Source organism: Phalacrocorax aristotelis, chromosome 2, assembly GCF_949628215.1.
Source record: "Phalacrocorax aristotelis chromosome 2, bGulAri2.1, whole genome shotgun sequence".
In the NCBI taxonomy this organism is placed as follows: Eukaryota; Metazoa; Chordata; class Aves; order Suliformes; family Phalacrocoracidae; genus Phalacrocorax; species Phalacrocorax aristotelis.
Window position 1 is genome coordinate 81,663,004 of NC_134277.1, and position 24,348 is coordinate 81,687,351.

Here is a 24,348-nt window from a genome sequence, read left to right on the forward strand (position 1 = left end):
GGCAAGAGAAAATTTAATTTTTTTTCCCAATTCTGTCATAGATCACTGTTACATTATTTCTTTTTCACCCATTGTCTGTCCTGTTTCTTTGCAGACTATCTGATTACATTTGGGCGTCTCACACAATGGTGTTCTTGAGGTCCCTGTCAAAATATATGCAACTTGAAAGCTTCTGATGATGAAGTGTGTAATCACTGATGAGATTGTCCTGGCTGGGAAAGGCACTGTATTGAGACAGAATAGGCCAAAGTGGGAACATTTGGTAGGAGGAGATGGAAGGTCTGCCCCAAGAATTCTAATGAGGGATGGCAACAAGATCAGACCAAGTGATAGTTTTCGATATGATAGAATATCAGAGTTTAATGGAGTCAAAAGTATAAAACCCATATTTGTCTTCCAGTAGGAGAAGAGAAACACACTTCTACGATATACTTATATTAGCTTGTTTGGTTTTGACATACTTATAAATAAAATGAAATAAATCAATTTTTACTCATACTTTCTACCTCCCAGATGAATGCTTTAAGCACAGAGATAAAGAATTTTTAGTAATAATTATGCATGCCATTGCAAATAAAAATTCAGTTTCAACATGCAGCAGTCCTTCTTCCTCCTCTTTAACCCTTTTGTTTATGCAGTGGATCAGATCCTGTGAGGCCCAGGACAATTCTGACCCTGACACTAAGAATACGTGTACACAATTACTACTGTCGCACTTTAAGAGATGTGCATGTCATTTTCATGTACTTGAGTAAAATACTTTTTAAAAAAGACTTTCACTGAAGTTCTATAACATCCCAATTTGATACATGTGTAAATTCTCATTGCTTGGATTTTTGCCAAAAGTTTTTGGTTTTCAATCTGGCAGTTCTGGGATTCATGCTAATATCATTGCTCACGTAGAATATGAGAGTCTTGAAGTATAAAATTGAACCTTCAATAATGATGGTAATAATTGAAAGGATTCAACCTTTGCTTCCCAAAATTAAGAGAAAATAATGTTTTCTGTTTACCAATAGTCTAGCTAAGGATAAGTTTTTATCTCTTTCTGCTTTTGGCTATCTAGGCTTCACCAGGAGGTGAAGTTAAGTAGGTGAATGTACTACCCATCTCTCAGTCCTTACATCTGGATATTGGACTATGTTTTGGTCAGTTTGTATACACAAAGTGTTTTGTATGCACAGGTAAGTGGTGGTTTTGTGTGTGATACAGGTCCTTTATTTTGCTTCTTTTCTGCTATCCTAACTTTAAGGTGTACCTCTTGATAAATAAGAAGGTAGCATGAAAGTAGCACTTTTCATGATCTATTAAAGCTTAAAAGAGAGCCAATGTGCATCCTGCTAATTGCATATGAACAGTTCAATGAATAAGGAGCTTAAAATGTCCCTGAGTCTCTCTGAATCCAAATGTGATATAGCTACAACATTATACACATGTTAAAATGTAGCATTTATTTGTATTTTTGTCTTTTTCTTTCTAAGTGGGGTTATGCTTTACTGTCTGCTTTTGTCTACAAATGTAATTCCTAGTATTATCTAGACTGAAAAAGTATGCTTAATTTGATTTTGTTCTTTGCAGAAATAGAGCTTCTTTCACGTGCGAGCAATTGATCCAAAGCTGTTTAGCAGTTTCGCCGTTCTTAACATATCACCATCACATTTGCCAGATGAAAAATTGATACATTTAATCTGTGTTCTTCTAGGTATGTTATCAAAGGAGGAGAGATTTCTTGTGTATTTTTAAATTTATTTGCAATTACATATACATGCATATTCTTATTTAGGTGTAATGGGATGGCACTAAACCTCCTGACAAACCTCCAGAGACAGATATATGTATAAAAGCATTGGTATATGATAGTAAAATTAGAACCATTCAGCTAAGGCAAACATCTGAATATATGCAATCTATAAAACTATTATTTACATGTGAATGCAGAGAAATTATTAATGCTATATGGGAATCAAACAAGAAGTTGTTGGAATTGCTCTTAACATTTTTGGTGCAGTTGTCACTGAATGGAAACTAAGAAATGGAAAGACCAAGGAAAAGAGATATCTGGTAACTTTCACATTATTGTTAATAAGGTCATCTTGCATAGCAGTGTTGTGTTTACACAGGGTAATGACTTATATCTGTAAGTAAGCTTTAACAATCGCAGAATCACAGGATCACAGAATGGTAGGGATTGGAAGGGACCTCTGGAGATCATCTCGTCCAAACCCCTTGCTTGAGCAGGCACACCTAGAGCAGGGGGCACAGGAACACATCCAGGTGTGTTCTGAATATTTCCAGGGAAGGAGACTCTACAACCTCCCTGGGCAGCCTGTTCCATTGCTCTGGCACCCTCACAGTGAAGAATTTTTTTCTCCTATTTAAGAGGAACTTCCTGTGCTCCAACTTGTGCCCATTGCCCCTTGTCCTGTCGTTGGGCACCACTGAAAAGAGTCTGGCCCCATCCTCTTGACACCCACCCTTGAGATATTTATAAGCATTGATAAGTTCCCGCTCAGTCTTCTCTTCTTCAGGCTAAACAAACCCAGATCTTTCAACCTTTCCTCATAGGAGAGACGATCCAGTCCCTTGGTCATTAGCATAGCTCTCCATTGGACTCTTTCCAGTAGTTCCCTGTCTGTCTTGAACTGGGGAGCCCAGAACTGAACACAGTATTCCATTTGTGGACTCACTAGGGTGGAGCAGAGGGGGAGGATAACCTCTCTCAACCAGCTGGCCACACTCTTTTTTATGCACCCCAGGACACCATTGGCCTTCTTGGCAGCAAGGGCATATTGCTGGCTCAGGGTCAACCTGCTGTCCACTGGTACTCCAAGGTTCTTCTCAACAGAGCCGCCTTCCAGCAGGTCAGCCCCCAACCTATAACAGTGCATGGGGTTGTTCCTCCCCAGGTGCAGGGCCTTGCACTTGCTCTTGTTGAATTTCATCAGGTTGCCCTCGGCCCAGCTCTCCGGCCTGTCCGGGTCTCCCTGGATGGCAGCACAGCCTTCTGGTGTATCAGCCACTCCTCCCAGCTTGGTATCATCAGCGAACTTGCTGAGTTTACACTCTGTCCCTTCCTTTCCAGGTCATTGATGAATATATTGAACAGGACTGGACACAGCACAGACCCCTGGGGAACACTGCTAGTGACAGGCCTCCATCCAGACTGTTCCATTGATCACGACCCTCTGAGTTCTGTTGTTGAGCTAATTCTCTGTCCTCCTCACTGTCCACTCATCCAACCCACGCTTCCTTAGCTTGCCTGTGAGGAGGCTATGGGAGACTCTGTCAAATGCCTTACTGAGGTCGAGATAGACAACATCCACTGCTCTCCCTTCATCTACCCAGCCAGTCACGCTATCAGAGGGCTATCAGGTTGGACAACATTTAAGCAAGTACTAGCAGAAAAATAACAACCAACTGACTTGAAGAAGGGGAAATCACAGAAAAGTTTTAGTGAAGTCAAGTAAAGATATTTTCTGTTATATTTGTTTTCGTAGTATAATACAGAAATAATACCTTTTTGTCCAAATCAGAGTGTATATGTTCTATCAAAATGGTTCTGCTTGGTTGTATTAATACAGCATTATTTCCAAAAATCACCATGTCTGTTCATGTTGCTAAAAATATGATAGGCAATTTGAATAACGCTATCAATAATCCATAAAGGTTTGTCTTTATGGTTGTTTTAAATTTTTTCATAATCGCCAGATAAACCATAGACGACTTTGTATACAATATAGATGTTTTATTGACATCCTTCTTAGTAATTTCATCTTTTGTGTGTGTAGTCCTTTGAATTATGTTCCATTTATACCATGTTTATGGATGTTTTTCAGGTAACTATAAGCTTTTTTAGTTTGCTGTACTAAAATTCACTTGTAACATCAGAACATTTAAATGCTCAGATACAGGAGTAAGAGGGCAGATGATTTATAAAAACAAAAACATTTTAGCAGATACCAGGATGTGTGCACTCTAGAATAACTGGAATGAATGAAAGAATGGGTAGCTGTTTCTTTGGAGACAGCTATGTACGTACAGTTTTCAATAGTTGGAAAAAATGTGTTTGGGTTAAAATGAGATGCCACAAAGAACTCAAACTTTCTTGGCTTTTTTTCCCATCACAGTGGATCAAAGGAGATTTATAACAGAAGTCAGGGCACTGCAAGACATCGCTAAGACTGCATGGAGAATTAGAGGAAATGGTGTTTTTGTCAGAGCAGGAGCTGCAGCTGGTATGAATACTACCAAATGGAACGGAGTGGTGACGTGACTTTTAGAAGGGTAATATTTTAGACTGGGTACTGCTTTGTTGAATTTTTTTTTCTTAATACGTGCCCTGTGAAATATTTTGCTCTTCCTTCCTTCATGAACAGCCATTAGTTTCTAGTACTATCTATGTCTTCCTCCACAGCAGTTAGGCTGTTTGACATGGGAGCCTCTGCTCCTTTATTACTACCACCTCCCTCTACTATTTATCACTATTCTTTCCCTGTTTGGTTTTTTTTTGTTTGTTTGTTTGCTTGGTTGGTTGGGTTTTTTTCCACTTAGCTACTTTTTCATGTTGTGTCATCCATCCTTTCATGCCTTCTTTCTGGAAAAAAGTCCCTCTGTGTGGAATCTGTTGTCATATTTTTGTCTTTGTGGTCTCACAGAATCACAGAATGGTTGTGGTTGTAAGAAACCTCTGGAGGTCATCTTGTCCGACCCACCCCTGCTCAAGCAGGACCACCTAAAGCAAGTTGCCCAGGACCGTATCTAGACAGCTTTTGAACGTCTTAAGGGATGGAGACTTCACAGCCTCTCTGTACAACTGGTGCCAGTGCTGTACCCAATATTGATCTCTGGGATAGACCACTAGCTACAGGCCTCGAACTAGACTTCGTACCTAAGTACCTAGTACTTTCATGGTCACTTAGTGAATAAAGAATAAACATTTCAAATACTGATGTGCATGCAGTCATTTGAAAAGAACACTACAAAGATTTCAGATTCAAGTTTGCAGAAATTAGGAAGTGCTAAAATTATCTGCTTATCCTGCAGCTATCTTGGTGCATAAGAATCATTATATTTTTCTATATTATCGTACTGAAGGCACATATTTTCATAATTAACAACAATTCTGCTTCAGTGTCATTATTCAATGTAGTTTATGGCTTTGTTTGAGGCATGCTTTTCAAATCCTGCTTTTGTATAACTTTCTTAAGGACTTCTGTAGTGCTTAACATTACAATAGCTGAATGTTTTCCAAACATTAGCTTATCCTTTCAGTAAGTGGGGGCAATGTTTACCTTTTTCTACAAGCTAGAACTTGAGGCATAGAGAGAGACCATGGTCAGAAGTACAAGCTGATTTAATGGCAATACACAGAGCACCAGACTTCATTTTTGTAATTTTTTCTCTTTTTGTAGCACGGTGTGCGCTGAAACTGTGAGTGTTCAGTGCCTCTATATCAGACCCATCTCTTCAGTCAGAAACCTAGAAATAATAGGACATAACAAGAAAACACCCGTGAAAGAAATCTGGTTCAAGTGACATGCTCAGCATCATACAGGCATAGGTGGCAGAGGTTAGGGTATGGTCTAGTTCAAAGGAGAATGTTTTCATTGTGAAAACTTCTGTTTTCCCCTCCATTCAGCTTCTACACTGTAAAAGACAATCTTTTCTAGACAACCATTGCCATGCTGTGACTTACCCATAGACCAGTCCATCTTGGGCAATGAGGAGGGGTACTTTTGGGAGTGTATGAAGGGACACGGCAAGTAATTAGGAGATGTGTGTAATAAATTGGCTTATTTTCATATATTCTCTATAATATTGTTTGTTTAGTTTGCATTATACATGGATAGACAATTCTGGCCTTTGCTAATTTTGGAGTACTTGAATTTTATTGTTAGGTTTCTCTGTACAATTTTACAGAGGTTATAAGCATAACAAATATGGAATAAAAACATGGAGAAATGGGACCATCAGGTTCCATGCAGCTCATTGCTAGGTTTGGAGTCTTTAAAAACACCACATTGATCACCATTTCATGAGCTCATAAAGCAAAAAATGCGCTTTCTTACTCCATGTGGGCCAATGCTGAGTGAAGAGAATTCCAGTAGGTTTGACAGACATTTACTGATAGTGATACTTAGGAAAATGGGGTCTAATTCCAGATATTTTCTTTCTCATCTTTCTTATACCCCATCATCTTCCTACAAATGCAACTGTTGGCTGCTGGGATTTCTGCCAAGTTTGTAACCAGAAATGAAAAGCAAGGAAAGCATCTCTGATGTAGTCTGAGTATGTATCATAGTAGACCTATCATTTGAGAGGATAAATCTGCCTGCCTTGAAGACAGAGATGGCAAAAAGTGAGCCCACAGTCCCTGGTAAGGTCTGTATCTCTTTTTCCAACTTTTTATCTTGTGTGCTTCCTGTTTTTTTTTTTTTTTAATTATTTTTCCTTTATTTTTTTTTCCATCCCAGATTTTCCTGTTCAGTCTCCGTGAATTTATGTCTTTACCCCTATTCTGCCACTGTTTCTTCCTTCTTGCTTCTTTATCAGAAATGTGTCTTTTTTTTTTTTTTGCTGGCCGAGAAGAATACGTCCTCCAGCCTCCACTCCTTCTGCTCCTACCACTCTTCCTTTATTTTAATGCTTCTTGACCTAATCTGTCCCCATTGGTAAGCTTCTCTGACTCAAAGGCCAGCTGTACCCTGTGGAGTTTCACATTCTGCCTTCAAAGCATGAAGGTTGTTTTACTCCTGTGAGAAAATTCTAGCTGTATAATTTTTCCTCGTTCTCTAAAATATCGGTATCATTTTGGCTGAAATGTTTTTAAATTATTTCTGCCTGAGGCAGACCATCAGTGTAGAAAATTTAATCCTAAATAATTTGGTAAATTTATAAGCAACTATAAAAGGCCTCTTCTAATGGGATGTGTTAGGCAGTGTTAAAAATAGGTTACGATGCTACCTTGTTTTAAAGTTACTGTCATGTGTATGAATAAGTATATGGTTGAATAACTGTTTTGCCTTAGATATCCATATGCTATCAGTATAAATAAATACTGGCTTCTAAATAGTTGACCATACCAACAAAAACAGAAGTTAGTGACAAAGCATGGCTTTTCTAGAGTTAAATCTTAACTCCCAAAGTTAGTCCAGTTTAAAGGTGCAAGTGTGACTTGCAGTAACTATGCCTGAATAAATTAATATATCTCTAGGATAAGGTTGGTTCGTTCTAGCTGAATAAAACCCTAGCAGAAATATACCAAAATGCTATGCAGAAAAGGGAGTAAGCACACATTCAGTGACTCTGAAGTTCTTGTTCCTGAGTAATTCCACTAGTTTATTTTCTTTTATTTCAGAGATTGGCATAGCTTTGTGTGTATATGTATGTAGAATGCCTAGAATAAACTTTTGTGTATCTATACAAATGTATATACAATGTATATATATGTATATATACATATCCATGTATGTACAAACATATACATGTATATACATATACATTGTGTATATACACAAATGCCATTTATTCCCCACTTCAAGGTGGCAACTTAAATAACAGAAGACAAAATGTTAAAAGGAACTGAAGCTTTTAACTTCCTTTTCAACATTCAGTATTTTGTTTAGCATCCAAAAAGCAGTCCAGCTTAAAAGAGCTACATCCCAGCCATGTATATACTTTTCCACGTATTTTCGTCTCCTTTCGTAATAATTTAATTTGTCTGTATTACCAAACTGAAAGTGCAACTTTTATTCTACGACAATCTTTAGCTTTTTACTATAGGGTCCATATTTTAGCAGGCAGAAGCACAGTTAGTACAGCCAGAAAAGAAAGTTCCATGAACTTTGCCTTCAGATCAATCTGAGAGGATTTGCCCAAAATAAGAGAATCTTATGCTTCCAGTTTTGCACAAATAAATGGGTAAACATGGAAGACAGCACAGATGTCTCAATATTGTCAGTTCCACATGGATCACGGGGAACTGTGAATCTATTTTTACATAGTGTAACGTCAAATGGTGACAGAGATTAGGAAGCTTGAGTTAAATTCTGCAGTCTCCTCCTTTCCTGTGAAAGGACTGAGAATGAAGCAATTCTATGATTATGTTGATACAACAATGCGAAAGGGAGAAGGAAAGCAATGGAATTTTTTTACAGATGTGTTATGCATTTGTGTATTCATGTGCCTAGGTACGGACAAAGCCAATGAACTTCGTTGTCTTTCCTTGAAAGATTAAAAATCTATAATGGTAGATAAATTTTTCAGAACCAAATAATTTCACATAAGGTAGTAAAAAGACATTCCCCCCACCCCACCCCGTGGCATTTTGCTGCATTTGCTGCTTCTTTCTATCTCCAGATGAAGTGTTCACGTACTAGTGTAGCATGTTACTTAATTGCCTACTTGCTCATTGGCCAAAAGGTTGTACTTGGGTGGTGGGTCATTTCTTCCTCCTGATGGTTACATGTCTGGGGAAATGACAGTAGTTGGTTACATTAGGACATGATACTAGGCACGATAAGGATCTTGCCTTTTTTCTTTTTTTATTTTCTTTTTGACTGATAGTTAGCAGCTGAAAACAAGCAAAATAGTTACCACTGAACAGCCAAACAACAGCCAGTGATCTATCTCCTCCTGTACTAGATTTTCTAATAATGAAATAGGTTTCATTGTTACTTTCCTCCTCATTCCCAAATACAACATATTTCAGCTCCTGTTTTAAGATAATTTGCCTTTTTTTTTTTTTTAAGGAAGACTTTTTTATAACCAGAGAAAGACCCTTATGACACTTTTTAGATAGAGCAATACTGACATCCATTGGTTTAATCTTATGTGACTATTTGTTAAATCTCTCCTGACTAATGTACACACAACCCTCTACAGTATCACAATGAAAGGATTGGACTTGATATGATCCAAGGAGGATTGTGCTAAGTCCAATTTGCTGTATTAGAAACGTGAAACCAACACAGATTACCTTGATGAAAAGGAACACGTTGCAAAATGTGAAGTCCAGATACAGTGACTGAAAGAAAATAAAAACAGGCATGGCAAGTATCAACGGGGGGAAAAATATTAATGGGCTGTTAGTAGTGACACTGACTTTTTTTTTAATAACCTCCAGAAATGTGAAAATACTTAATATTATATGAAGCTGTCTTGTTTTATATTAATCATAAAAGTGGTGAAGCACGACAGAATGTGTTTCTAATCTAATAGCATAAGCAGTTCAATGAAGAAAATAATTACTCTCTGTGGTTTCATCTAAGCCTTCTGAGGTTGTAATTTAACTTGGCACCATGCTATTTTTTAAAATATTTTTTATATATATATAAATTTTATAAACATCGCTGTAAGATCACTGGTGGTATAAGAAAGCGGTTATATTTAATCAAGAAAAACACACCACAAAAAGTGGTGGTGTTTTTAGTATTTATTATTACGGCAAGCTAAGCAGATGAGGCTGATTACCTTAGACTTCAAAAACAGAGAACCATTCTGTCAGCGAAGGGAGGGCGACAGGCTTTAACAAAAAAGCTCTGCGTTTGCTGTACCCTCCCACACCATTCACTTGCAAATCACTGTGTGCTTGGAAAAGCCTGCACTTCCCTGGTCTCCAGCCTTCCCAGGGTAAGTGCTGCGGCTACATCGGCAGCGCCTCTCCCGCTCTCGTCCTCGGAAGGAGAGTGAGTGTGTGCGTGTCTGTGCACGGGGGGTGTGTGGTGGTGGTGGGGTTTTTTTTGTGTGGTTTTTTTTTTTTTTTTTTTTTTAATTAGGAGCTCTGAATGAAAGCCAGTCAGAGGGAGAGCTCCCCCTTAGCTTTGGTTCCCGGCTAACCAGAGTTAAGTGATGCTGGGAAAAAAAGCCTGAGTTAGATCCAAGTGGGATCAGTCTTAGAAAACAGCAGGAGAAAACAAACAAACAGAAAAAGGACTCTAATAGCTCGTGTTTCAGTTTCCTTGGGGTGGACACTACTTCACTTTCTCAGCAGCAGAATAAAAGGTAGGACCCTTTCTTATTTCCTTAAGCTCTTTGTAGTTATTGTTGTTGTTATTATAATTATTATAGCATGAACAATATGGTGTTTAATGCAATGTATAGAATTGTTCTACTATATACAACTTTTTACGTTTTCTAAATATGCTTCAGGAGTAATGAGACAAGGGATAGGAAATAACTGCTGTGTATTCGCTCCTCAAAGTAAACCTATACCATATTTATTCAAGATTGAAATACTAAGCATTTTATAGTTGTTTTTTTTTTTTCTCCTAGTAAGCAGGCTATCTTTTGAGCAGGGGTTTCCATCAGTATTCAGTTCTTGCAGATTCAGTGGGGAGGAACAATACTACTTGAATTGAAAAGCACTGTTTCATAGTGTAACTGTTATGAACATAGCATGAAACATACACATATGTGCCCTCACTTTCTCTATACCAGTGCAAGTCTGTTACAGCTTTCACTGCTATGTGTTCTGCCCTGAACTGAATTTCAGAATAATTATAGACCCTCAGAGCAAATGCTTCTTATGAAGGAAATCCCTGTGGAGAGGGATAGCAGGCTGGATACAGGCAATGTTTCAAATATCTGTACAGAGCTATATACACACAGATGGGGAAAATATTGCCAGGTTTGACATTTCAGTAAAGCTGGGGGGGGGGAGAAGGGAAAGGTGGAGGGAGGAAAAATTTAGTCTGCACCTGTGTGAGCATTTATTGTCACTGCTGCAATAAAATCCATATTTGATGTGGTGTTAAATTAATGCAGTACAAAGCAAGTCTAAATCTATGTTCCCAGCTACTAACTATTGATGGCATTGTCAGCTGCATTGGAAATTTGCAATAGGCTAATACTGTACATGATACTAGTTGCAGCCGTAAAAATCTAACAGTCCTTCAGCTTAAGAGAATGCATCTGCACGTGCAAACAGTGACAAATAGCAACCAGCATTTTAAAACTGACCTATCATCTCTGTTGCTTCCACACAAATGGAGCTGTTGCCTATAATCTTCAGCTTTCATTTCAGTAAAAGCCTGTGTATTACTGCAGCTGCACACCCGTTGCTTTTAAGGTATTTTTTGAATTATACAACTTGTTGTGTACGCATATGTGTATGCATATATGAGTGTGTGCACTGTGGGAGGAAGAAGGTTTGTAAAAAATGATGACTTTTTTTTCTTTTTAGGCTAATAAGCTTTAAATTTACATGGTGATGTTACTGGAGGGGGAAAGCAGGGAGTGGGAGACTGGAACATACTTCTGAATCTCTAAATCCTTTTAAAATATGCCATTTACTAGGAATATTATGAGTCTGGTGCAAGCATTTATTGAGATTTTTCAGTTAGTCAAACTTCTATATTAATTGTTTACTTTTTGAATATGATAGTAGCCTGTGCTATTTTAGAGAAGGAGATGAAAGAATGAACTTAGGGAACTGGGAAAGGCAAGTAGGAGAGGCAAGCTATCTTTCTCAAGAGTTGAAAAACAGCTTTTTAGAGTCGATATGGGTTTACATCAAGAGAGGAATACTTCTTGGATTATAAGCTGGTAATCTAGTTTGTGCCTGAGGGAGTCTTCTCATATTTTTGTTTACTTTGTTAAATAAAAGTATGAATGAAGAGATCGTTTCTGTAGCAGTTTCTGTTAATTTTAGTTTAGCTTTATGTCCATGTCTTCTTTGTGCAGTGTCAAGATGATTTTGTACACTTAAATAGGAACTTTGTAATGTCTGAGGAGTGTTGATTGTAATACAGATATTTAAACTCAAAACTACTGATGGTTATTTGATTTTTTCGTTACTTTGTGTAGCACTGGAAAATATGTCTTGGTTGCTTCCTTTGCCAAAAGTTTATATTTATAATGCTCTGTAACGGTTCATGGAAAAGAAAATAGCAAACTAAAGGGACTGTATGTAGGAATTTATATATGCTTAAATGGTCTGGTTGGCTTTCTATTAGACTAAATGAGTCTAGATATACTAAAACTTCATACTTGTGTGTTCTCAATAGACAAAGGATCTGTGAAGAAACTGATGAAATACTGAAATGTGCTCACAGTAGACACTGTGGTTACTGTTCTTTTCTGTGCCAAGCTGTAGTTGAAAAATGCATAAAATAATGCTATATGTTAAAGCAAATGAGCTCATGATTAATTAAATGTAGAGATATTAATAAGAAACACATCCATACATGCACACCAGTATACAAATTTCAGCTCAGCAGTATGGTTTTTTTTCCTTGCTAAATAATTAAATTTAAAAGGTAGAAAAGGTTAATTTGAAAATAATATCTACCTCTGATTCTGTGAAAGTAATTTCCTGTTCTCAATATGATATCCACAAGGAAACAAGCAACTGAGAGAGACCCTGTCTCATCTGGATAATTCTGTGCAGGTGACTTAGTTTCTATGTCTGTGAACCATATTTGCAGCCAGGTTGCAGGTGATAACACACTGCCCTCGAATTAGTATAATTTTATACCTTATCACACCACTAGGTTGCAGCACTAATGCAGGGGGTAAAATTTAATTGAAATGCTGTTGAATGGTAGCAACGGGGTGAAGTTTCTGACTGTTATCATAATATTATTTTTAATTCATTCATTATTATCATTTGAAACCAAGTCTCTAAACACCAGGACATCTTAGCTGGACTCCTCAATATGTCCTTGTTCATAGATTTTTAAAAATTTGCTGGACAGTTAATTCTTCAATGTTACATGATAGACAGAAATGGAAGGGAAAGACTGATTATTTGGGCAAGTATATAAGCAGAATATAAGGGTTTTAAGAAACATGTTGTGAGGGCCTTAAGCAAACTACATAAATACATATTCTGTATTACTGTTGTATTTGCTATGGGCTTTTTAACAACATACTGATTCATGTATCATTTCTCATAAAGGAGGGAAAATGAAATTCAGAAATAAAACTTTTCTTATGAGCAGTTTGAATATACCAAAGTAAAACATTATGAAGGGTGACTTCACTGCACATAAGGATGCCACACAATAACTCATTTTCAACTGCTCTGAATAGTATGCAACCATCAGTGAAACCTCATGCAAACTAAAGGTATAGTCACTGAAACCTTGGCTGACTATACAACATACGCACTGCACATCTTGCACCCGCAAATCTACTAATGTGAACGCTTGCTTTTTTGAAAAAAACATGCTTACTCTACTGTTCAACTTCTGGAAAAACTTAAAAGAAAGAAAGAAGCAAAGAAGAAACAATGGTATTCTGAGTTCTTTCTTGAGCTTAATGTTCCCCACATCTCCCTTCAGGCCAAGAGGAACTCCTATGTTGTATGTTTCTTGCTTTTCTCTCCCTGGATTTACAGCTCTTCAACTTTGAGTCCTTGGTATGGTGACTTCCCTAACTTGCCTGTTTCTATGGGTTAGCAGCTCTACAACAGAGCCATAGAAAATACTCCTCATCTCTGGGGAGCTGGGTGTGCTACAGTTATCAGGCTGTATTACTACACAGAAAAAAATCAGCTAGACCCAAGCACTCTTTTTTCCTTTGTTCTGTTTTCATCTGGTGGGAAGCCAGAACACCTCCCAAATAAAGAGCTATTGAGCTTATATGTTCTGTTTACTGGCTTATCCGTCTAGTTTTTAGTATGTGGAGGATCTGCCAAAAACCTGCCAGTTGAAGCTTTATACACATTTCGTTGTACATGAAGTCTTCCTGATTATTAAACATCAGAACCAGTTACCTCAAGTGTGCATGTGTGTACAGAAAGGCAAAACAGGGAAAACCTTTGTCTTGTACAGGGATTGCATTATAGCAAGCAGAACACTGTACACTTTCTCTCTTAATTTATATCAGCTTTTTATTACTTCACTTTTTCTGTAAGCTCCCACTACAGTTTCTTGCCTCTACTAGCCTATATGAAATAGATAATGGTTATCACTTTTTTGATAAAGAAGTGTGTCCAGCAGGAGGCATAAAGCTCTAGCAGTATCTCAGAGGTACTCCCCAGCTTGTACTGTTACAGGGCATCTGCTCTGGGATATAAACAAGTCTGTCAGCTGAATGTGTGTAGTACTGTGTTTGTACCAACAGGGTACATCAGGGGAATACAAAGACATAGGAAGTTAACTGGATATAACGAAAAGCAACATGGCAAGTGTTCTTTTTAATATTGTTCCCAGATGTACATTATTCTTCACCCATTTTTTTTTTTACTTTGTAACATTATTATGGCATCTCTTAATTGTATCTCAAAGTGAACTTTCAATCATATTTCCAAGACTAGGAAATCAGGTAAAGAAGAGAGCATGTGTACATGCATTTATGTAAAGGTAATGATTCAGAAAATGAATTGAAAATAGATGTTTCCAGAATTCTATTGTTCAAACACTAGAACTGTGTTCTTCTGTGTTTTATACAAATAAAGTATTTTTGAGAGTTTTTTTTATCATTTTGTGATATATATATATATGTTTTATGATTTTACTGTTAATATTCAATCACCTTCCACATTACAGATTGATTTCTTGTATTATCCTATTTCAGTGCTTTGCATTGTAGCATAAAGAACATGACATACCATCACTTAGCCCGATCAGGCTGTGATCCTTAAAAATGAATGTAATCCTCCTGAAATCTGTGATGCTATACTATCCAGATTTTTAAGACATAAAGTATGTGTACCAATGTAATTTACAGCACTATGATTAAGGCTCAAAATACAGTGTCCAACAGGACTGCTAATATTTTCCCCCAAATTAACATAAAATAAAAATATGTTTAACTGAACTGGTATTGTGTGCTTGTGTATACTACACCTCAATAGTTCACATGATATTTGCACCTGCTTAATGAATGAAAACATTATCTTGTTAGTATTTATGCTACCTTAATAGTAAGCACAAATAAAAGAGATATGCCTGTGTCTAGGAAACTTAGATGCTGTGCATTGTCATTGGTTCCTCTAAGTATCACAAGTGTACATCTAATTTTTACTTCCACTGGGCTCAAGAGAGTTATGTATGTAGATTTTCTTGAATATGTTTTATATCTTAAACATAAGACAAAATACATGGACAAAATCTCTGAGTTTTTAAACAAGGGTGAGAAAAGAGATAGAATCACAGGTTGGAAGGGACGTCAGGGATCATCTAGTCCAACCTTTCTAGGAAGAGCAGAGTCTAGGCAAGATGGCCCAGCACCCTGTCCAGACAACTCTTGAAAGTGTCCAACGTGGCCGAGTCAACCACTTCCCTGGGGAGATTATTCCAATGGGTGACTGTCCTCCCTGTGAAAAATTTCCCTCTGGTGTCCAATCGGAATCTCCCCAAGAGCAGCTTGTGTCCATTCCCCCTTGTCCTCTCCATGTGACTCCATGTAAAAAGGGAGTCTCCATCTTCTTTGTAGCTGCCTCTTAAGTACTGGTAGATGGTGATGAGATCCCCTCTAAGCCTCCTTTTCTCAAGGCTGAACAAACCCAGCTCTCCCAGCCTATCCTCATATGGCAGCTTCCCAGTCCTTTGATCATCTTGGCGGCCCTTCTCTGGACCCCTTCCAGCCTGTCCACATCCTTTTTGCATAGCAGGGACCAGAACTGCACACAGTACTCCAGGTGGGGCCTGACAAGTGCTGAGTAGAGCGGGATAATGACTTCTTTATCTCTGCTGGTGATGCCCTTTTTGATGCAACCCAGCATCCTGTTGGCCTTCCTGGCCGCAGCAGCACACTGTTCACTCATGTTGAGCTTCCTGCCCACCAGGAACCCCAGGTCCCTTTCCACAGAGCTGCTCTCCAGCCAGGTGGATCCCAGTCTGTGCTGCACTCCCGGATGAACCCAAAGTATTTGTAATTATTTAGAGGTAATATTCAGGACAGAGGGAGGATGGACAAGTTTATCCTCCTTCTAAGATTTCTAAGAAACAATATCCCTTAAATGTGTAAATCCCTTTCTCTTACAAATAGTCACCTTCCATTTTCCGATGCCTTTTCTATGGTGAGTGGAGCTGGGACCATAAATGCATGTAATGCCAAAATGTAAGACTCAGTCAATATCAGTAATGTTGCTGTGCATACTGTGTTTGCATCCTTGCCCCTGTCCCCTGTCCTGGGGTGGTTGGAATCTCCAGTGCCAAGGCTCCTGTAATCCTGCAAAGGTCTTTGTTCTGGTACTGTTACCACGGATGAAGTCTCCTAAAAAGGGATCTGGGCACCTTTTTGAAATTAGTTATGGACAAATGGGAAAAAAGAGATCCCTTCCTCTCACACAACACAGATTTTCCTGACTCTGTCCACGTGGTTTAATATGCAAAATATTTTTTTCTTTATCAGGTTGTCATTCTCATAATGGTGGTTATCATTCTCATAATGTTCTTTTAACAATATTGTCCCTCAGTAGACCTTAAAATGCTATCAAATATGGCTTTGACAGGCATATGGGCTTCAATTATTAATTGGGACTGTAGTATGTTTTATCTAAATGTTCCTATTTTTTAAGGGAAGGACTGTCATCTTTTCTCCATATGCCTTTGGCAGAGAGAAAAAGGGGAGTAACACTAACCTAACTTTCTTGTAGTCTTGACTGAAAACTGTGGGTGGTATTACTATATTTAATTTGAAATTTAAAAGTGGTTTCTTTAAATCCTCACGTTGTTTTCTCTATTTTTTTTTTTTAATACATGCACCTACAATCATGTTTCGTTCTTTGTTAGAGAAATATCTGAGCCTAAACATATCGGACAAGGTGTGAATCTAGAATTTTCTATTTGGGTCCCTCTCTGTTTCATGTACATTAGAAGATTCCTTGAAGACCTATAGATCCATTTTATCTGTGTGTCATCAGCAAATTAGTTAAAGTAGGCTTAAATGTCATTGATTTCTCTACATGATGAAGATTCTAAGTGATACGTTCACTAGAGGTGTACATGTGCTACTTAGGTGAATAAAATTCTTAAAATAATGTGGGTTGTTTGGCTGGTTTTTTTAATGTTGAGGTTACTCAGAAGATGACCTGGATTTTCAGTTGTTAGGTGTCTGTTGTTAGAAATAATTACAAAACAAAACCCGAGAAAAGTAGAAAGAAGACAAAGCAAAAAAGAGCACGTTATGTTTAAAACAAAAAAATCTTAAAACATGATGAATTGAAGCAGAAGAACATTTCAGCTCTTATTTTCTTTTCAACTCTAAGAATAAATTTTAATAACAGATTATGCAATTACCTTTCACAAAAATTTTACATCATGCTATAGATCATATTTTCATTATCGGTATAGATGCCTTCTATTTTTTTTTTTTTTTTATATCATTTAGTAGGGGGAGGACTTTCACATGTCAGTAATTTTGTATGTAGTATTATTTTTTTTTCTTTCATTATAATCTCGATCCTGCAAAGTAAGCTATATAGAGCTACTAACTTACCCTCATGACTTTCTACTAAAAAATCGAAACGAAACCAGTTAATCAAACTAGCTAACCCTTGGGTCATCTAGTAGTGAATTACAGTTAAATACATAGTTTAAAACAAAAACCTATAAGAATCTTTAAAATCACTGCCGTAGAATAAGGGGTGTTTCAGCAGAGATCAAAGCATTCAGTCATTTAATCAGCAGTCTTTAATCAAAATAGTCCTGTATTAAATGGTAAGTAAAAGTGTAGACCTCAATTTATGAATGAGTTACTAGGTATACCCGGTCATTTTGCAGCTTTATGAAAAAATTTACTTGTTTCTAAGATTAGGAAACTAAGACATTTCATTATGACGTGAAAGTTAGTTTAAGAACTACTTCAGCATATTACATCCATGTTCCTTAAATATGCCACCACTTCCCACTTCCTAAGGCCAAGTTTCAAGTAGTATTTTTGTCCTGCTTCTGTTTCCCTTTGGGATAGTTTCCACAGACTTTTGGCAGAAATTTAATGTCCATAAAAAAGTAGGACATAGAACACTATTGTGAGTACCATTTTGGGGAAGTGTGATTTCCCACCCCCCCCCTCCCCCCGTGTAGGATGAAGTTTTTTCTGTCATTAGTGTGCTGAGATGTGCTCTTTCCCTTGAGTAAGAGTATAGTGCTCATGGTCAAGATATCACTGAAGCTGACACCTTGATTAAAATGAGTAACTGAGCCCCAGGCATATTAGGTACATTTGGTTCTCTCCATGACTTGGGGGAATTTTATTGACAATTTGTGATTAAGAACTTAAACGCTTATGTGTTCTGTTACTAGGTGTACTTTTTTCTGATGGTTACATCTGAATGGCAGATGTACAGATATAGACAGATGGATTTTCCTCTGTAACATTATTCTTTTAGAAAATATATATTTTTTCCTTGTTTATACAATTCCTCTGAATTTCTCTTCTTGCGTAGTTTCAAATGAAGTAGTACCCTGATTTGACTAACTAATTTGAGAAAGTCTTTCTTAACATGGGAATATATTACTTTTTTATTTGTTTATATTATTTAGACAGTCTTCAGTAATTCTGATGATCAGAGGAAAATGATCTGTTTTTCAAAATTTAAGTACGTGTGTGGAATATTTGTACAGAATGGAAAATTAAGACAAAATAATACATTTTTTTCTTCTTCCTATCCTTGGCAAGGCAAGGCATGGCATATGAACCCACTCTGAAACACGTGTTATTTCTGAATATATCCTAATCGTAGCTTGGTTTCCTCTAGCTTTTTATTTGAGGTCAGAATAATGAGAATTAGAAAAGAATGATGGACTAAGACATAGTGTATTATAGTAATAATCCCATTAAAGTTTTGATAAGCATAAATCTTCAAGAGAAATTAGGAATCTGTAATGTGAATAACAAAGGTTACTGGGCTTGAGCTATTCTAAATTGGATACCTAAAAGTTTGTGACAAAGGAGAAATCAATTATTTAAGTAATTAAATGCAAAGTTTGTTGTTTTTTTTTTAAATAACAGTATAATTGCAATTCCTCACATTCAGGGGTTTAAAAGATACTTGTTATGCTACTGTTTTAGAACAGAATTTACAAATAGCCATCTACTATTGACTTTTTAGGTTTTCATTTCTAACAACACCCACTTAGCTGGAGTTAAACACAAATTGTAAAGCTCAAAGTAGTTCAGCCTTGTAAATGACAGGACAAAAAAAAACCCTTGCGTTAACACAGCAGCCACTTCTTGCTAAATTTTGGGTTATGTACATTCAGGAGAGGAAATATTCACCTTTTCTGTCCTCTATGGCTTCAGCCATTAAATCCAAGCAGCAAATGTTTATGTATGTAGGGTCAGAGGTGTTTTGCCACTTGGACAGCCTGTGAAAGTCAGGTCTAATGGGATAAAAGCAGCCTAGGTGGTTCAATCCCACAGCTCCCAGTTTACATGGTTCCAGCTCAATCTCTGGAAAAGCACCCAGACAGTCTTGTCTTACAGGTATGCATGACTATGGATTTGTTTTGGTTATGTGAGTGGTTTCTTGTCATTCCAGCCATGCTGGTTAGACTCAATTTCTAGTGCTAGCATATTAAAATCCTTCTTTTCACTAAAAAAGGGCACACAAGTAAAATCGTGATACTTCAGCACTAGAAAAATGGATTTCTGGACTAGTTTAGAAACTATTTGCTTATCATTAAAACTGGACGTTTTGTTATTGGGACAATAACCTGAAAAAAATGTAGTGTTCTAATAGCATGATAACTGAAAAAATATTTTAAAAGATTAAATTAAATTCTATTTAAGTAAACAGAATTCATCTCAATGATTCTAATGTGTAATCAAGCACTGACTTCTCAAGGGTAATCCATTAGTGCTTTAAAATATATGAGCTAAAATGATGTACAGAAAAAAATATTTGAAGGTAGCTTAGTATATTTCTGTACAATCAGAAATACTGGCATTGAAGATCAGGATAATACTGACACAAAAACAGTTCTTTTATAATCTTGACATTGTTCAGGGTCTTTTCTCTTTAAAGGAAACAATTATAGTGACTTAAATTTGCTGGTGAATTCGTAGGTTTTTGTTCTGAGATGCTTGGTTTCTTTCTGGCTGGAGGCTGTGAACTCTTTTTTCATAGTTATTTTGTTGGGGTATTTTAATAGGTAAATGAAATGTACTACATGAAATAATTGCAGGGAAGTAATTATGATTTGAAATTTTTCTTCCCCCACAAGGCTTTGGGGTTTTGTTTTGGTTTCTTTTTACGCCATTAGTGCACTAACGCACTAGCGTGAAGGATGAGGTTTTGCTGTGGGAACAGAAAAGCATTTACTTGACAATGAGTTTCCTATAAGATAGAAATACTGTTTTGTCAGTTTTCTCACATTATATAACATGCCGCTTTTTTAAGAGCTCAATAAATTTGAGATCAACTCTTTTCTTTAATTGCAATTTGGAGGGAAAGTTGAGTGGAGAAAAAGGAAAATTCTTAATGTATAAGTTGTTGAACTTTACTTTGATAAAATTACCTTTCAGGAGACTATAAATTTGTTGATGCGTTTGGAGTTATTTTTTTGGGTGTCTGTTTAGTTTGTATTCATGCATCTGCATATGTTCTTGCTTCCCTGTCCTATAAAGGAAATATATAATTCTAAATGTTCCCTGCTTGTTCTTTGCAATTTGTAGGAAACTTAATCTTTAATAAAACATTTTTTTTCTCCATATTCATTAACACTATGGTAAGTCTAAGCATTTCAGCAGTTTGTCAAGGTAAGCAGAATGATATTCATAACCTGCTTGATATTAATAACTGAAATCAAAAGTCAAATGTTGATGACATTTCTTGTGCAATTTCCTGAAGTTTGTTAATTTCAGATGGGAACCTTAGGAATGCTGATATTGTTAAACGTTTGGTGCCATCTTGTGGCAAGAGGATAATTACAGGAAAGCAGGAGGCACTCTTTAGAAAAGAGAGGTTCTTTTCTGAGAGGCTCACGATTTCTATGCATATCAGCAAAATATCTTGCTTTGGTGATAGGTATGTATGTATTAATTTTTATAGCGACTGTAAAATACCAAACTAAGTCAAGAACAGGCCAAAGTCATCTTCGGTTGCTTCGTTTTTTTTTTTTTTATTGTTATCATTTTTATCCTTTCAAGTGTATTACTATAAATATTGATTAGAGAAATCTCACAAAAATTGACTATAATTACTACATAGAAATAGGTTTTTAGTCTGTAATGCATTAGACCTCTGTAGAATACTTAAAGACTTAACTAGTTCAAGGCAATTGTCAATAGATTTTTATTGTATTATGTGTTAGATCTCTGTAGAATACTTTAATACATAGCTAGCTCAAGGCAGTATTCACTTCAGCATCTTGTAATGTTTAACAGAAAGCTGAGGTTTGTGCTAGCATTCTTGTTTTTCATTTTATTTTCTGGTTTTGGCTTGGGAAAATTCATACTAGCCTGCATCCAAAAAAGCAATATAACAGCACAGGAATGCTGGGTCTTTTCCCATTATATTTTCACTGGGATTCAGCAAGATGGGTGGTTTTGGTTCTGTGCTAAATGAATACTAGTTTAATACCTGTTTGTTTCTTTTTTTTTGAAGACAATATTTGTAAGTGTCTGCAATCAGTACAGATCAAATTCTCGCCCAGTTTCCTAAGGAGTTTTCTATAGGATAGTCCATATTTGCTTACTTATTTATCTCTGACTTCCAGTCATGCTGAAAGCTTCTAGATGCAAAAATATTACTTCCTGTCAATAGCTGGAAAGAAAATCAAGATATCAGTCCTGTTTTTACTTAAGTCGGTTGTTCTTATTCTTTCAAAAGTGCGGGTGATTTTATTCTTTCTTTCTTTTTCTTTTTTTGAAAGGTATTTATTATAGTCTGGTCCAAATAACATCCAAATATCAATTGCAGATTATAACTCTGTGAGTTATTATAATACCCTTTCCTTTTTTCAGACAGGGGGTATGAATGCATATAAAGATTAAAAGTGCTCATACTTTATGGCTAGAAATCAGACTGGAATTTTGAATTTCAGTCCAGTAATATAGCCACAAAAGAGAAGAAAAAAAATTACCCTATTTTTGAAGGTATATCCTCCCAGCTGAAGGAGGAAATACTATCTGTCAAAATGAGTACTGAATGAGAACACTCTTTAAGATCTCAGCTTTGAAATGGAAGAATTATTCCAACTGGGCAATACTGCCTTGTTGTGTATTATATTCTTTCCAAAATTTTACAGAAAATTAAAATATAAGGATGTTAATATATGTTTTCTAGCAATTATATGGTATACATTTAAAATTTTAGTAATTAGAAAGTGATTTTTAATAAGAAATCACTAGCTGAGGTATAGCTGTATGCTGCACCAGCTCATGACTGTGATAAATCAGCCAACAGTTGAAGGGTTCCTTTTGGATGGTTAGAGATTGTGTGATTTCTCTGATTAGCTGGGTTAGCTAGAGATAAAACTCCATTGTCTATCAGCAGGAATGGAGGGAAAATTCACAACATTAATGTAATAAGATATAGAATTTCAGCAGTTTTGTACATGTATGTGATGATGTGTTTGTTAGAATATTTCCTTCTCATGCCAGTAAAATTCTCTTGACAATTAACACACTTGAATGCTTCTTTCTCCTCCTGTATCTTTTGGTGTTGTCTATAGTGTACTTTGCCTACAAGATTAAAGTGGTAGGTGAATTAACTAAAGAAAGAATTGCAATTGCTCATTCTAGTAGATTCATATGGAGTGAATTCCCTTACAAGAAAGAAACCTAAATATGTGTCAGAGGCTTTTTGATAGAATAGTGTGAAGCTTAAGGCATAGCTCTAAATAATATTTGTATAAATAAAGTTATGATATTATGACATATTTAATATGCGAAGAATAATTACACTGAAATCCAAAATACAATTTTTACCTTTTGCAATCCATATAAAATCAGTTTCTATATCATTCTATGATATGCTTTCTAGGCTTAATAGAGACATTTTCTACAGCTATAATTTCTAGGACTCGAACAGTTTACATTTTCTTACATTGAAAAATATAGTCAGTATTGAGTTATTAAACAGTGTTTTCTGTTATTTTAATGTAACCTGTGAATGGTCTGTAAAAATGAAATCTTAAAAAGCTTTCTAGAAAGTTACTTACCAAAAGTATATCTTCTTAACATCTAATTCTGGATGTATACTTTTCAGCTGTGTATGCATGGCACTGTAATTTTCATGTGGTTACATTTAGTGCAAACTGAGTACTGAATATTTTAAAGAATATTCAAGAGGGGAAAAGTAGAATTCTGCTATGTATATTAAAGTTTTTGTTAGTTTGGTTTATGTTTTTTTTAAATGTATTTACATATAAAAGCTGCAGGTAAGGCAGGCAACATGCTTCACCTGAAACGTGGATTAACATAGGCAACAAATCAAGCACAGATAGAGAAAGATGTTGTGGCATGTCATAAGTTACCAAAGAGAAAATCTCCAATGAGAAGTGGTTGTGTTTATGCAGTGCAAAAAGCAGAAATATAACTGTGGTAGGTGAATGGATGTTGTGGAGGAGAAGATAGAGAGTTTCTTGGATTGATTGATATGCATACCTGAAGCACTTCAGGAAATTAAGTGAATGCTTATTTGAACAGAAGAGTTCTGATATTTTGAAGGAAAGTGTTGTAAAGATTGCATGTCTTAATTCACATGAGAACATACTGCACCAGCCTTCAAAAATGAAGGAAGAGGCCATATGCAAAAGCAGCATATTATTCAGTGATAGAAAAAATGATGGTTTGGCCAAGGATTTGAGCAGAAATAATGTTGACATGAGATTAAGAGAATTTACAGACAATGTTATGTGGATAAGAGGAATGTAAAATAAATTTAAGGGATAAAAGGGAATGTAGATAGTTAGGGAAGTGTCTTGGAAAGATGAAATAATCCAAAGTATCAATGTCTCCATTGAAGTTAGAGAGGGAAGAGGAAATGTGATCAATTAAAGTGATTATTCCTATTTGTGGAGCTTCTGGAGATGAAAAGAAAACAGAGGAATTAATGATTTTGTGATTATAGTCAGGAATGCCTGGAAATCTGTATAGTACCATTTCAGAATAATTTTTGAAAGAAATGGAGTTGCTAGAATTTCTTCATCTCAGTTGCCAAATCTTTTGTATACCCTCTCTGCAAATTACAAATGTTGAAGAGTAGATTTTTCTCTTTCAATCCCAGTGTGCTTAATTTAATTAGAATTTTAGGTAGGTAAGTACATACATTATTTATGCTGGAAACTGTTAGATCCTGTATGTAAGGGGGAGACTGAAAAGTGTCTGTCACATAACTTGTCTAGATGATCAAAAGGAAAAAATGTTTCTTAAAGCTGTTTCTGTGATTAGTGCATCAGATAAGATTGATTGCTGGCCTGTGGAACTTCTATGTTTAGTGTGTTCTTCTCT

The 24,348-nt window shown here is 36.3% G+C and overlaps 1 protein-coding gene across 1 annotated transcript in view; it reads left to right on the forward strand.

The window, feature by feature from the left end:
* The first annotated feature begins 9,512 nt into the window (after nt 1–9,512).
* Nucleotides 9,513–24,348, forward strand: part of LOC142053108 (cadherin-10) — a 114,752-nt gene continuing 99,916 nt past the window's right edge. Inside the window, exon 1 of the mRNA XM_075084227.1 lies at nt 9,513–10,002. The gene's annotated coding sequence lies outside the window, so the exon portion shown is untranslated. The remainder of the gene's footprint in view (nt 10,003–24,348) is intronic.